Source organism: Vombatus ursinus, unplaced genomic scaffold, assembly GCF_900497805.2.
Source record: "Vombatus ursinus unplaced genomic scaffold, bare-nosed wombat genome assembly UNPS02014772.1, whole genome shotgun sequence".
NCBI classification, from domain to species: domain Eukaryota; kingdom Metazoa; phylum Chordata; class Mammalia; order Diprotodontia; family Vombatidae; genus Vombatus; species Vombatus ursinus.
In genome coordinates this window covers 5,345,016-5,360,197 of record NW_020954550.1, presented here as the reverse complement: position 1 = coordinate 5,360,197, position 15,182 = coordinate 5,345,016, and the positions used below count along the sequence as shown (strand labels likewise).

Genomic DNA, 15,182 nt, shown 5'->3' with positions numbered 1-15,182 from the left:
TGATCTCCCAATTCCTCAATTTTCTAATTTCCCATGATCTACTTCCCCACCCTACCACAGCTATGCACAGAGTTGGTCATACTCTTGATCTTGCCATCACCCGTAACTATTCTAATTTCATGTTTATGAAGTCCGAAATTCCTTAATCTGATCATAATCTGTCGTCATTCTACTTCTCCCTTTATCTTGCAACTCTAAACTCTGTTATTCATCCTTACTGCAACTTCCAATCCATCTGTTCCTCAGTTTTTTCCCAGGCCATCTCTGCACTAACTATACTCTCTTCCCTTCCTCCTCTTGACCAGCTCAGCTCTACACTGTCTCTTCCCCCTAATCCTACCACTGGCCCTGACAAATCTCAGTTTTGGATTGCTCCCACCATCAGATGCCTTTGTTCCTACTCACAGGCTGCTGAATGAAGCTGGAGAAAGTCACGAAACTATGCTGATTAGGTCCACCAAAAATTAATCCCAACTGGGTCTTCGTGACAGTAATGCCATCCTTTCACACCTCCATAATCACTGTCTCACTCAAGACTAAGGCTTAGCCAAACATTTTCATCCCTCCTGAAGCCTTCCATGACCTTTCTTCCCTCCATCCTTATGGCTGAGAATCTTGCCTTATATTTCACTGAAAAAAAAAATGAAGCCATTGGCTGAGACCTCCCTCTTCTCCCCTCTCCTCATCTCTCCTCATTCACATGCCTTCTCCTACTATCTGCTCCTTCACCTGTGTCTTGAAGCAGTAGTCCTTCTCTTTGGTAAGGCTTGTCAAAAGCCTCTATTTGCACAAATGGTCCCATTCCATCCTGTCTTCTCTAGCAGATTGTTCCCTATTTCATCCTCATTCTCTGACTTATCTTCAGTCTCTGTCTATTGGGGGCTTCCCTACCACTTACAAATATTCTCATGTCTTCCCTATGATCAAAAACCCCTCACTCGATCCATCTATCCCTGCTATCTACGGCCCTATATTTCTCCTCCATTTTGTGGCTAAATTCCTTAAGAAGGCTATCTATAATCATGGCACCTTCTTTCTTCTCACTCTTTTCTTAATTCTCAACAGTCTAGCTTCCTACCTCATTATCCTGCTCTCCCTAACATTACCAATGATCTCTTAAACACCTAATCTAACGGCCTTTTTTCAGTCTTCATCCTTATTCACCTGACTTCAGCCTTTGACACTGTCAATCACTCTCTGCTTCCTGGTTCTTTCTTATCTCTAGGTTTTCAGGACATTGTGTTCTCCTGGTCATCCTCCTACCTGGCTGAGTGCTCTTTCTCAGACTCCTTTGCTGGATCTTTATCCAGGTCAGGACCAGGTGCTGTCCTGGGCCATCTTCTCTGTTCTCTGTTATTATTTCACTTGATGATGTCATTAGCTCCCATGGATTCATCTGCCATCTCTATGCTGATGATTGCCATTTCTGTCGTCAAGCCCTAATCCTTTTCCTAACCTCTACTCTCACATCTCTAACTGCCTATTGGACATTTTGAACTTGGATGTCTCATAGACATCTTAAACTCAACGTGTCCAGAACTGAATTCATTATCTTTTCCTTGAAACTCTTCCCTCTTCCTAACTTCCCTATTATTGTTGAAGGTACCACTGCCTCCCAGATACTCAGGTTCACAACCTAGGGGTCCTCCTTGACTCTTCATTCTCTTTCTTCCCTCAAAGCCAATCTGTTGCCAAGTCCTGTCATTTTTACCTTTGTGACCTTTCCTGTTACACCCCTTCTCTCCTCTGACACTGTTACCACTGTGGTACTCATCAAGTCACACCGAGACTATTGCAATAACCTACTGGTCGGGCTCTCTGCCTAAATCCCTCCTCATTCCAGTCCATCCTCCACTCAACTGACCTTCTAAAAGTTCAGGTCTGGCCCAACAGGGTTCGGCAAATTCCAGTATCTCCTTAATATTCTCCAAAATCAAATAAAAAATCCTATGAGGTCTTTAAGACCCTCCATAACCTGCCCCTTCCTATATTTCCAGTTCTTATGCCTCTTATACCCCCCACCCTCCACATATTTTGATACAGTGATACTGTCCTCCTTCCTGCTCCTTGAACATGACCCTCTATCTTCAGACCCTGTATATATTCACTGGCTATCCCTCATGTCCAGAATTCTCTCTCTCCTCATTTCTGCCTCTTGGCTTCCCTGGCCTCCTTCAAGTCTCTGCTGAAGTCACACCATTTATAAGAAGTCTTTCCTAGTTAACTTTAATCTTAGTGCCTTCCCTCTGAGATTTGTTGTTGTTGTTTAACGTTTTTTAGTCATGTCGGACTCTTCATGATCCCATTTGGGGTTTTCTTGGCAGAGATACTGGAATGGTTTGCCATTTCCTTTTCCAGCTTGTTTGACAGATGAGGAAACTGAGGCAAACAAGGTTAAGTGACTTGCTCAGGGTCATACTAAGTGTCTGAGGGTCAAATTTGAACTCAGATCCTCCTGACTCTAGGCCTAGCACTCTCTATCCAGTGTGCCACCTAGCTGCCCCTGTATGCTGTATATATCATATTTGTACATAGTAGTTTGCATGTTGTCTCCTCCATTATACTGTAAATTCTTTGAGAGTAGTGACTGTTTTTTGTCATTCTTTATATCACCTGTGCTTAGCATAGTGCCTGACACATAGTGGGTGCTTAATAAAGGTTTGTTGGTTTGACTGTTTTTTTTGTTATTCTTTGTATCCCCTCTGCTTAACACAGTGCCTGACACATAGTAGGCACTTAATTAATGCTGTTGATTTGACTTCCTTTAAGACTGGGCTCCTATACCACCTCCTATGACAGGACTTTTCTTATCCCCTAGGTGTTAATGGTTTTTCCTTCCTCAAATAAACATGTATCCTAGTGGTATGGACAGAGACATGGAGCCAGAATAAGGAAGAAATGACCCTGGCCTGCTAAGTTACTCAAGTTCTCTAGGCTTCAATTCAAGAGTGAATCTCAGGCACTGGGCTTAAAGAACTTTAAGCTCCCTTCCAGATTTAAATCTGTTAGTGGATTTATCTGTTTATGTGCTGCATCATGATTCTCCATACCCCTCCCCACCAGGCCCCAGTAGAATGTAAGCTCCTTGAGGGTAGGTATTGTTTTTGGTTTTGTTGTGGAAGACAATTTTCCTGTCATCTGCTGGAGCACTCTTTACCCAGAACAGAAAATCTAGTAATTTCCTGCTTTGCCTTAAGGTACCTGACTCCTGGCACCATGTTTTGCACATAATAGGTGTTTAATAAATGCATATTGAATAGGATTGAAACTCTGCGTTTATTACAGGGTTGAGGAGCCTGAGCCCACTCAGAGGAAAGAAACCCCTGGGGGAAGCCTGGATTTCCACGTGTTATTGTGTTACTCTGGTCCTAAAACTTCCTCAGGGCTTACTGGGTTAAGATACTTTTCTAGATGTCAAGACACAGCAAGGTGGCCTCATGAGAATAAGACTTTGAGTCTTTTTTGGAAAGGTGGGAAGTGGTTCTCTTTCCTATCATCTAAAGCCAGTGAGGAAGAGGGTGATTTTTTTTTTTTTGGCAGTTGGGGTTAAGTGACTTGCCCAGGGTCACACAGCTAGTAAGTGTCAAGTGTTTGGTCTGAGGTTGGATTTGAACTCAAGTCCTCCTGACTTCAGAGCCGGTGCTCTTTCCACTGGGCCACCTAGCTGCCCCTGAGGGTGCTTTCAGGAGTAGTGGGCAGACCCTTCCCTCTTTCCCATTCTTCTTCATTCAGTGGTCTAAAATTCCATTGGCTTCATTCTCTTAGTTTAAGGCTCAATGAAACGCGAGTATCTCTAGTAGGGTAATATTTAAATGGTCAGCTATTTGTGCCATAATGTAGAAAGAATAATTTGAGTTTTGTTTTTGATAGGGAAAAGCCTTGAGGTGAATGAGGGTGAAGGAGGGGACAGAGTTGGCCTCAAACTCAGCTTTCATTTTTCCCACCTATAATTCTGATTTTCTCCTACCTGCTAACTCTCATCTTTGTTAAACCTGCTCTTTTCTTCTAATTCATGTAGTGCGTAGGAGCAGCTAAATCAGAAAATCACAGAATTTCAGAGCTGGAAAGAATCTCAATTTAGACATATAACTCATTCCTGGAAAAGGATAATATTATCAACTGGCATTTCTATAGCATTTAAGTAACACTATAAAGGGGCAGCTAAGTGGTGCAGTGGGTAGAGCACCAGGCCTAGAGTCAGGAGGACTCATCTTCATGAGTTCAAATCTGGCCTCAGTTACTTACTAGCTGTGTGACCTGGGAAAGTCACTTAATCCTGTTTGCCTCAGTTTCCTCATCTATAAAATGAGCTGGTGAAGAAAACGGCAAACTATTCTAGTATTTTTGCCAAGAAACCCTAAAATGGGGTTACAAGTTGGACACTACTGAAATAACTTAACAAGCAACCAAAACTCCCATAAAGCAGGTGTCGTTATCCCATTTACAGATAGGGAAATTGAGGTTAAGAGAGGATATGAATGGCTCAGGGTCAGATAACTAAGTGTGTAAGGCAGGGATTTCAACTCAGGTAGTATTGATTCCAAGTCCAGCTCTCTATCCACTATGGCCCCCAGCTGGAGGTGCCACACCATAGTGTTCAGTCACTCCACAGGTGACCATCCAGTCTGTGCTTGAAGACTTCTGCTACTTTCAGAGGCCCCAGCTCTGATGGTTAGGAAAATTTTTTCCTGACATCAAGCCTATATTTACTTCTTCATAACTTAATTTAAAAAAAATTCAGCTCATGCATTTAAAATCTGACAGGAAAGAAAGTGCCTTTGGCGAGAACAATGTATTTGAAATGTTCTCATAGTTGCCAATCACCGAAGTTCTGTCAACCCCCTTTCTGCTTATGTTTATGTCCATAACGAGTAGTCAGAATGTTTACAATGCATGCAAGATAATTGTATTTCCAGTTACCTCTCAAAGGGCAACCCCTTTCTTATGAACAGAGGCAGCTAACTATACAGACTTCATTCCTGAAAAAACAGCATGAGCATTAGACTCTCCATTCTGTCTAATGCAAGCTGTGAAGTGGGGAGGGCCAGCCTTTTGTGCCGTCACTCCTCACCACCCAAGCCTGAGCTTGGCACACAGTAGGCTCTTAGTAAATATTTGCTGAGGGAGCAGATGCCCTATCATTTAAATCGAAAGAAGCTGTTAAATCTTCCACCTCAGATACTGTGACTAAATGGCTAAAGCTGTGTACGTGTTACTTTGCATAACTGCCTGGGTGGACCCTGGGAGTTGAGAAGGAGAATGTGGTCAATCTGATGCCTCTCTGTAACCCAAGGAGGCGCACACAGGTTTGGCAACTGGAAAGTCCCTTCTGTCCAATTGGAAGAACACAGTGCCTCCTCTGCAGTCCTGGGGGCTTAATTTAACAAAACCCTTGAGACTGAAATCATGACTAAAGAGATGGTTTTTTAGGCCACAATTAACATCAAAGGTTCACATCCTTTAAAAATGGAAACGCTAATCCTCCCACTAACAGGTTCCAAAATAAGATATGATAATTGCCAGGCATCCCTCCCTCTCAATGAATTTTAAGCCCTAATTTATTTCTTTGCAGGACTTCAGGCATGAAGCCCAGGTGATTTTACTTTTCTAGATTTTTCATCAGTTTCCAAGTTACTGTGAGACAATCCTGCTCAGGCAGAAGACAGAGGCCTGACTGAAAGGCAGAGGGATGGAGCTGGAAACCAAGGCCTAGAAAGCTCAGCTCCACAAACATTTACTGAGCATCTACCATGTGTTAGCCATGGGTCAGCTATAGTGCAAGTTGGGTGAGTGATCAAGCCCAGAGCAGGCATTTAATTTTTTATTATTATTATCATATTATAATTTTATTTATAATTATACAATATAATGTAATTTATAATTATTATAGTTTACTATTGTTATTCATTTATTTCATTTACAAAGTGTTTTGCATACATTATCTGATTTGAACCTCAAAACAACCCTGTGAATTCAAGGTAATCCAAAAAAGCATTTTTTCCATTTTCCATTTTTATCCTATTTTTGTTTTATACAGTAACTTCATTTCTGAAAATATTCTGTTCCCATCCATCAACCACCCTTTGTAACAAAAAATTAAAAAAAGAAGCCTTTCAGCAAAATTAACCAATAATTCAATTCAGTCTGACAGTATACTCAGTGCTTCATACCCATAAATCCCCCACTGTTGCAAAAAAGAGAAGGCGGGAGAAGCCTTTATCTAACAGCTATTATGTTCAGATTAGCATTGTGCTAGGTGCTGGGGATATAAACACAAAACCAAAAAAGTCCCAACCCTCAAGGAGCTTCTATTTTCCTGGGGGATATGGTAAATGCTCAGATAAGTCTATAGATAAACATTTGAAGAGAGAAAAAGAACACTAACTAGGGATATCTGGGAAGCGTTCCTGTAGGAAGAAACACGTAACTGGGAAGCTAGGTATGCTAAGAGCTGGAAAGGAGGAAGAAAGTATAAACTGGGCACAGGGAACAGGCTGCATAAAGGGAAGAAGGCAGAAGATTTTTTAAAATAATATTCTATTCATTCCCCCCAATTACATGTTAAGACAATTTTTAACATTTTTAGAAAAAGTTTTGAGTTCCAAATTCTATCCCTCCCTTCCTGCCCCTCTCCCTGAGATGGTAAGGATCTGAGTTATACTTGTGTAATGTAAAACATTTTCATATTGTTCATTTTATGCAAGAAGATGTGAATTGAGAGAGACAAAGAGAGAGAGAGACAGAGAGAGACAGAGAGACAGAGAGAGGAGAGACAGAGAGAGATGAAAGATCATATGCTTCGTTTTTGATCCAGACAACATCAGTTCTTTCTCTGGAGGCAGAAAGCATTTTTCATCATGAGTCTTTTGGGATTGTCTTGGATCGTTGTATTTTTGAGAAAAGCCAAGTCATTCACAATTCTTCATCATATAATATTGTTGTTACTGTGTACAATATTCTCCTGGTTCTGCTAACTTTACTTTGCATCAGTTCATGTAAGTCTTTCTAGGTTTTTCTCAAATCATCCAGGTAGAAGATTTAATGTTAAGTTTGGGGAAAAGCAATTAGTCCATTTTGATGTGAGGCCTAACCTTATCCTCCTGGTTGCTAATGCCCTTCTGACTCCCAAATGATGTAGTAGATAGAATGTTGTGGTTGGAGGCAGGAAGACTTGAGTTCAGATTCTGCTTGGGACACTTGCTTCTTAATAACTTTTTGTGACTTGGGACAAGTCATTTAACCTCTGCTTGTCTGATTTCCTTATGGGGATAATAACAGCATCTGCTTCCCAGGGTTGTTTTGAGGATCAAATGAGATAATATTTGTAAAGTGCTTAGCACAGTGCCTGGTACAGACTAGTCACTTGGTAAATGCTTATTCCCTTCCCCTTTCCCCCCATAAAGAGATCTTGGAGTCAACTATATATAAGGGATAACTGAATACATGGAAGGTAAAGAGATCACCAAAAAAGCAAGTGCAGAGAGGGAAAGGAAGGCCCAGGAGATGGGTCTGGGTTGCTCCCACACATAGGGGATGGGCATACATAATGAGCCAGCAAAGCAGACTGGTTAGATGGGGTAGGAGGAGAGTCAGAAGAGAGCAGTCTCATGAAAACCCAGGGAGGAGAGAGTGGTTAATCTTGTCAAACTCTAGAGAGAGGTCAAAGAAGGATGTCAAATTGAGACAAGTCTTTTAGATTTAGCGATTAACATAACTTTGGTGACCTCTGAGTGGGTAGTTTGATTTGAGGGGTGAGGATGAAAGTGAGATTGTAATGGTTTGTAAACGAATGTAAAGAGAGAAAATGGAAGCAACAGGAATAGATTTTTTTTTTACAAGAGTTTGGCTATTAAAGGGAAGAGAGAGAGGGAAAAATAGCTTGAAGGGATAGTAGGAGGGAAGGGAATAAGCTTTTATTGGATACCTACAGTGTGCCAGGCACTGCGCTCTAAGCGCTTTACAAATATAATCTCATTTTGATCCACACACCAACCTTGGTAGAGAGGTGCTATTATTAGCCCCATTTAATAGATGGGGAGACTGAGGCAGACAGATTAAGTGACTTGCCAACAATCACATAGCTAGTAAATGTCTGAGGCTGGATTTGAACTCAAATCTTCCTGACCCCAGTCCCAGCATTCTATATACTGTGCCATCTCGCCTCTAAAGCAAAGTCAAGTGTTGGTTTTTTAAAGGTCTCTCCACTGGGTATATTTGCAGGCAGCAAGAAAGGAGCCAGTAGATAGGAGATGGACGGGATAATTGAAAGGACAAGCTTCAAGAAGAGATGAGATCAAGGTCAAAAGTAGAGGGACTGGCCTTATTGAGAAGGGCAGCTTTTCTGTCAGAGGCTAGAGCAAGGGAAGAGAGAATGGAAATGCAGATCAGAAAGGATGGCCTCTATTTTCTCAGTGAAGTATGAGTTAAAGTCCCATCCAGAGAAAGGCAAGGGAATTGGAGGGATATTGAAGGAGAGAAAACATGTTGATGAAAGTATTACTATGCAGCAGTGAGTGAACTACAGCTACTTTCCTCAATTTACAAAAAAGGAAACTGAGGCTGATTGAAGCTGAATGACTCGTAGTTCATACAGATAGTGTCATACATAGGATTCAAACCTGGGACTTCCTAACTCTTTGTCCAGCTCTCTATCCACTTTAGAATGCATCACTCGCTCTATGGAGCCTTGCTTTGGGTAAGCCACCATTAGGTACAGTGTAAGTGGTGGATCCAATTGTTTTCAGCTGTGAATAACTTAGAGAAGCAGAAATAGATCACATGATCCACTCACCTAGGCGTGTTCTTTTTTTTTTTATCATTGATGTCTTTTGTTTTTAAGTTATAGTCATTTCTGTATATTCTTTTCTCTTTCCCCAGTTCATTCAGCTTTCCTTTGTGTAATGGGGCATGTGTGGAGCTACCTTGAGTGCGTCCAGTGGACCACGTGTGCTGGGTCAGTGCTTGGGCACTTTGGGAATTGCAAAGCCCCTGGCTGCTTTAGGCCTACTGTGAAGAACTCAGCCCTGAAGATCTCAGCACCCAGAACTCCTCAGGTCCACCTGGGCAAGGGTAGGACATTTGCCATGTCCTCCTCCTGAAAGGCAACATTTTCTGAGAGTGGGGGAGGGAAAGCTCTCTTCCCTCACTCTTGTTACACTATATTCTGGAAATCAAAGGGAAAGGAAGAATGGGAAAAGAAAAGTGTTAGGGGCATCTAGGTGGCACAGTGGATAGAGCACTGGCCCTGGAGTCAGGAGGACCTGAGTTCAAATCTGGCCTCAGACACTTGCTAGCTGTGTGACCCTGTGCAAGTCTCTTAACCCTGATTGCCAAAGGAAGGAAGGAAGAAAGAAAGATATATAGAAAGAAAAGAGAAGAGTTAGCTGGTTCATAGCTCTTTCTTATAGACCAGAAGAGGGGATGACTCCTCTGACAAGAATCCATTCTTCTAAGCTTCAGTCTCACCAGTCATCAGATAGCAGCCCCAATCTCCCAGTCAGTAAGACACTAGGATGTAGGTCTTCTTCTGTGGAAGGATGCCTATAGCAAGGCCTTCTCTATAATCTCAACAAGTTGATGGGGGGAAAGGGAAGAGAGGTGGTCACCAAAAAGCTCAAGGTCTCTTCTGATCACTCCCATGACAAATATTTTAGTCTCTATGGGAGATCTCTTTCTATTCTTGCTCTCCTTAACGTATATAACCATCAGAGGGCTCTCTTGCTCAAAGGTCAAGCATTTGTTTTTTTTTCATAACTATCATTCTTTAAATAAAATAGCATGTGAAATATGTTTCACCTCTACTTCCTCCTTCTAAATTCAAGTTAATTCCAAAGTGATTCAATACTGGCCCACTCTCTTATAATAGGTTGGGTATCTGGGTGGGAGAGGGTCATTTACAAGATAGACTAGTAATGGTGTAAATGGAGTGTTCAGAAGGCCTAACACCTCTGGTGTGAGGGCTGCTTAGCTCTTCTCAGGGCCGCTCATCCACCTTTGGCGTCCACCTACCACCCAACTCTCACCTGTGGCTCCAAGAATCTGTAGCATGGGTAGCAGCCATACCCATCTTGGCAGACAGGCCAAACCAGGTTGAAGGTCACCAATAAACCTCAGACTCCTTGGTGAGTTAGGGAGATATCTATCCCAAGCAAGTGGAATGGGCGGATGGGAGCAATTTGTTCCAGTGGGCATGAAGGCAGCTGAAGCAGGTGCTGTGGAGCGCTTAGGGTTTGGTCAGACATCAAAGATGCCAAGGTCATCCACTGCATCCTGGGCCATTGCCAGCCATTTGTGTGGACTTTTGTCTTGCCACTGGACTTCAATGACTCTGGAAGAGAGAGAATGAGTCTGAAAACTTTGCGCAACTCTGTCTCACTTCAATCCAATTCACACATAAATCAATACATCACCCCATGATGTCATTGGTTCTCTTCAAAAACAAAGGACAAACAACAGCCCAGTAATACTAAAGGCAATAGGCCTTCATTAGGCATGTTTAAACTCTCCTGATGAAAGGCTTAAGCTCTAACTTGAGACATCTGGAGTGGGAATGGATAGAGGGAAGGACAATCAAAGATACAACTAGGAAAAACTCCAGAGCCTTGGGTGGGATGGCCTTCTATTCCTGGAAGAAGGAGAAAAGATTATTGATAGTCCTGTGAGGCATTACCCTTGTATATAGCACTCATTTCCCCTAACTGATGAGTGGGAAGCCTTGATTCTCCATCACCATGGCATCCTGGCAGCTTGATGTTGAAGTTAAGGATTTTATAGGGAGGGGATTGGCTTTTCCCTCTCACAAATCTCATTATCTTCTCATGGGATACTTTGGCCAAGGGAAACATGGGCCAAGAAAGCTGGCGTATCTTGAGGATAGGGTCAGAGCCAAGGTAACTCGAGAGGACCTCAAATCACAGAGCTGGGTTGTGTTTAGTTTTATTTAAACTATCACAAGGCACTATGTTAAGTGCTTGGGATACAAAGATGAAAACCAGACACAAAAGGACCCTATGCTCAAGAAGCTGACATTCTTCTTGGGGGCAGGAGGATAGATTGTAGAGATACACAAATAATTATAACGCAAGAAAAAGTAATAAGTACTATAAATACAAGGAAAGGTGACTGCAGCTCATCCTGAAGGAATAAAAGGATTCCGGGAAGTAGCGGATGAAGAGGAAGTGTACTTTGGGCATAAGAGATGTGGGAATTCATACAGAAAGATGGGAGATGGCCTATCACGTATGGGGAATGGCAAATAGTCCAGTTTATTTCAAAAACTGTGATCATGAAGGCAATAAGTATAGAACAAGAGTGGAAAAGTCGGTGAGATATTTTGTGGGGACCCTTAAATGCCAGGATAAGAAACCTGTGTTTATCCTTCAGTCAATGGGAGCCCTGTGAGGTCTATGATCAGAGGAGTGACACAGTTGGGCTACGAGGAAGGAAGATTATTTGTCAGCTCCCAGGGATGGATTGGAAAGGGGAGAGATGTCAAGCAGTGAGATAAATTAGGATGCTAGCATAGCAGTCAGGATAAGAAGGGATCAAGGTAGTAAAGCTATGAATGGAGAGAAGAGGTCAGTTGTGAGGCTGTGAAGGCAGAACAATACAATGCCCCAGGTGGAGCAAAAGTTAAAAGAAATACGGACTCCTAAACACAAATTAAGTTCCCTTATCACTACTTCACTCCATTTTAAACTCTGTTTACCTAAGCATTGCTTTCTGTTTATTTAGGGAATGTTGCCCAAGGTCCGTTCTCTGGTTCGTGTCCCTGCCTGCTTAGCATCTTCCAATTAAAGTGTCAGTTTACTTATTTATTGTGATTTATAACTGACCTACTTCCAAAAAAGCATTTGAGGCAGCTTACAAAGCTAAAACATACAGAAAATTGGGCGATTAAGAATAAAATCAGAACAAAAAACAGTTAAAAGTACCAGAGAAATAGATGTAGGAGCCACCTGGGATGAGTTAGTTGAGCAATGAATTTTGCTCTGGGCTTCCTGGCAGCAAGGCTGAAAAGGAAACTAGGGTTATGTAGTTCTCACTGTCTAGTGAATTTAAATGTGTAAATTGGTTTGGAGAGACAACTTTATCCTGGCCCTGAATTCACCCGATAATGAATCCAGTGGGAGCTTATATAAGGGTGCCTGAAGAGCATTATGGGCAATGTCTTCAACGGCCATTTTGAAAATGACATCAACTCCACCTTGAAATAGAGATTTCTTATGTTGATCCTTTATAATAGCTGAGAACACAACATTAAATCTTAGCTTAGTGAAGCTATTTCTTCTTCAGGGAGCTGAGCTTATGTAATACCCGTCCTTTGCTTTTTTGAGGACCTGGCAATTCAGAGACAGAGCTTTGAGAAGCTAGATTTGGGATTTGGAGCTAGCAGAGACATTCATTTAGATGGCACAGTGTGTAGAGCTGAAGTCAAAAGGACATGAATTCAATTTCTCCTTAGATATCACCTGTGTGAACCCAGAAAAGTCAATTAGCCTTTGTCTGCCTCAGTTTCTGGATCTGTAAAACGGGGATAATAATAGCATTTCCCTCCTAAGGTTGTTGTGAGGCTACAATGAGATATTTGTAAAGGCAAACCTTAAAGCAAGATATTACTCTTAGTGACCATCTATTCCAACTCTTACATGTCACAAATTAAGAATTGTTAGGGAGTGCCTTGAACTTGTCCTTTTGAGTTGCCATATTTTCCAGAAACACTGGACCCAGAGTATTCAGGGGACCCTGAATGTGTCAAGGAAGAAGCCCTCAGCTGGCGTAATTTGTTGTTTGTATACCAAACTAGACTCCCTGTGTTTGCTTGAGAGACAAGACAGGCGTCAGGCAGTCTGCACTAGGCTTGTGCAGCTAGGCCCTTGTAGATAAGGAGACCTTCACATCTAGTGCCTCCCTCCTCCCCATTGGGAGGGATTTTGTCCTTTTCTCACCTTTACCAACTTTCCTCTCCCATGCCATGCCCTTTTAAGTGGAGATTCTGCCATCTCCTCCTTCTTTGGTCTTGCTGTCATAAATATACAAACTTCTATATGGGTTCCACATGCATGTTCATTTGTCTTGTAATAAACCTAGTTTTCACATATGTTTCATGAAATTGTGATTGCCCATCGACAGGTGATAGCCCCAGAAAGGTTGTGACTGGTGAGACAGGTGGCAAGTAGCAGAGATGGCACCAAGGGTAGGCCTTCTGACTTTAGAATCAATGTTCTTTCCCCAAAGCTAGGTGGCACCCCCCTTGACAAGGCCCAGATTGCAAATAAGCTTTCTTTGTCTGACTAGCCAGCTAGGCTGTCTCTCACAAATATCAGATATCTCAAAGGAACTTCTAGCAGAGTTTGCTGGGTTAAAGTCAATTCGAGGTTGAATTCTTTTCAAATCTCCAACTTAATCATTGCCATCATAATAATTTACACACTCAAAAGCACTTTTCCCATCAGTAGCTCTGCTTGGTTTTTAACTCTGTGAGTATAATGCTTCTTCAGGATAAGCCCATCACCTGAAATCTCAACATTATGGAGATTGCTTTAGCTTTGGAACTCAGCACCTCCTTGGTACCCCATTAGCCTCTCCCCTTTGACTGGGGGGCTGGAGGGCAGAACAAAGAATTCTTCCCACAGCCTCCCTTTTTGGAGAAGTAAGGGCGTTTCAGTGATAGCTCTTCATTTCCCACCAGCTGCTATGCTCTGTTTAGACTCCACAACCATCATGCTCCTGAGCTGGATACCTTGGGCAGCCCTCCTACCCTCTTCAGGCTTCCTTTTGACTATTGTCTTCCTCCACCAGATTGTAAACTCCTTGAGGGCAGGGACTGACTTCCTTTTTTTTTTTTCTTTTTTTCTCTTTGTATCCCTAGTGCTTAGCATAATGACAAGCACTTAGCACTTAGTAAGTGTTCATTGATTATTGATTATATCAGCATTAATGTTTGCAAAACACTTTCTTGTTTGGGAGAGAGTGAAAAGAGTGAAAATAAAAAGAGTGAAAAGATGAACAAAGTGTTAGGAGGCTTGACCTGGATCATTTAGCTAATAAATATCTGACATAGGAACCAGGACTTCTGTTTTCAAGATCAGAGCCATAGCTCTATCTCTGCCTTGTCGCCTCCTAGGTTAACGTGAATTGGGAGATAAGCAAGTAAGTTAAAGAGGAATCTGTTTCGTTATATATTAAAATCGGCAATACATCTCCGAGGCCCGCCAGCTCACAGACTGTGTTGCTTCTGCCTCCATTGCCATGGCAGAGGGTGCCTACCTAGCATGGGACTTCAGCACCCAGCAGGTGAAGGCATTTGCTGTTGATGAAAAACTGAATGTCATCTATGAGGAAAGCATCAATTTTGATAAAGAGCTTCCAGAATTCGGGACCCAGGGTGGAGTGCATGTTCATAATGACAAGCTCACAGTGACTTCTCCTGTTTTAATGTGGGTCAAGGTCTTGGATATATTTTTGGAGAAGATGAAGTCTTCTGGTTTCAACTGTTCTCGAGTCAGAGCTTTGTCAGGGGCTGGCCAGCAGCATGGAAGTGTATACTGGAAAAGAGGAGCCTGCCAAACTTTGGGGAATTTGTCACCTGATCTTCCTTTACACCAGCAATTAAAGTCCTCTTTCTCACTCTCTGACTGCCCGGTCTGGATGGACTCTAGCACCACAGTGGAATGCCGTAACTTGGAGAAGGCTGTTAAAGGAGCCCAGAATCTCAGCGATATCACCGTCCAGGGCCTATGAGCGTTTTACAGGAAACCAGACAGCAAAGATTTTCAAGGAGAATCGCGATGCCTACTCACAAACCAAGAGAGAGAATCGCTTTGGTTAGCAGTTTTGCAGCTTCCCTTTTTCTTGGATCCTATACACATATCGATTACAGCGATGGTTCTGGGATGAATTTATTTCACATACATAAAAAATCCTGGTCCCAGCCCTGCCTAGACACATGCGCACTTGTGTGAGAGGAGAAACTTGGCCCAGCAGTACCCTCGAGTTCAGTACTGGGACCTATTTCTTCCTATCACGTTCAGCGTTATGGGCTCAATCCTGAATGTAAAGTGATAGCCTTCCCTGGAGATAATCCAGCATCATTAGCTGGAATGTGACTGGAAGAAGGTGATGTGAGGGACTGTCTGATGTTGGCAGCTGCCAGGTGGACGTTGTGGCAAGATTGGGGTAGA

At 42.5% G+C, this 15,182-nt stretch overlaps 1 pseudogene; it reads left to right on the top strand.

Annotated features, from left to right (window-relative positions):
* The first annotated feature begins 14,250 nt into the window (after nucleotides 1-14,250).
* LOC114044070 overlaps nucleotides 14,251-15,182 on the top strand; it is a 2,159-nt pseudogene continuing 1,227 nt past the window's right edge.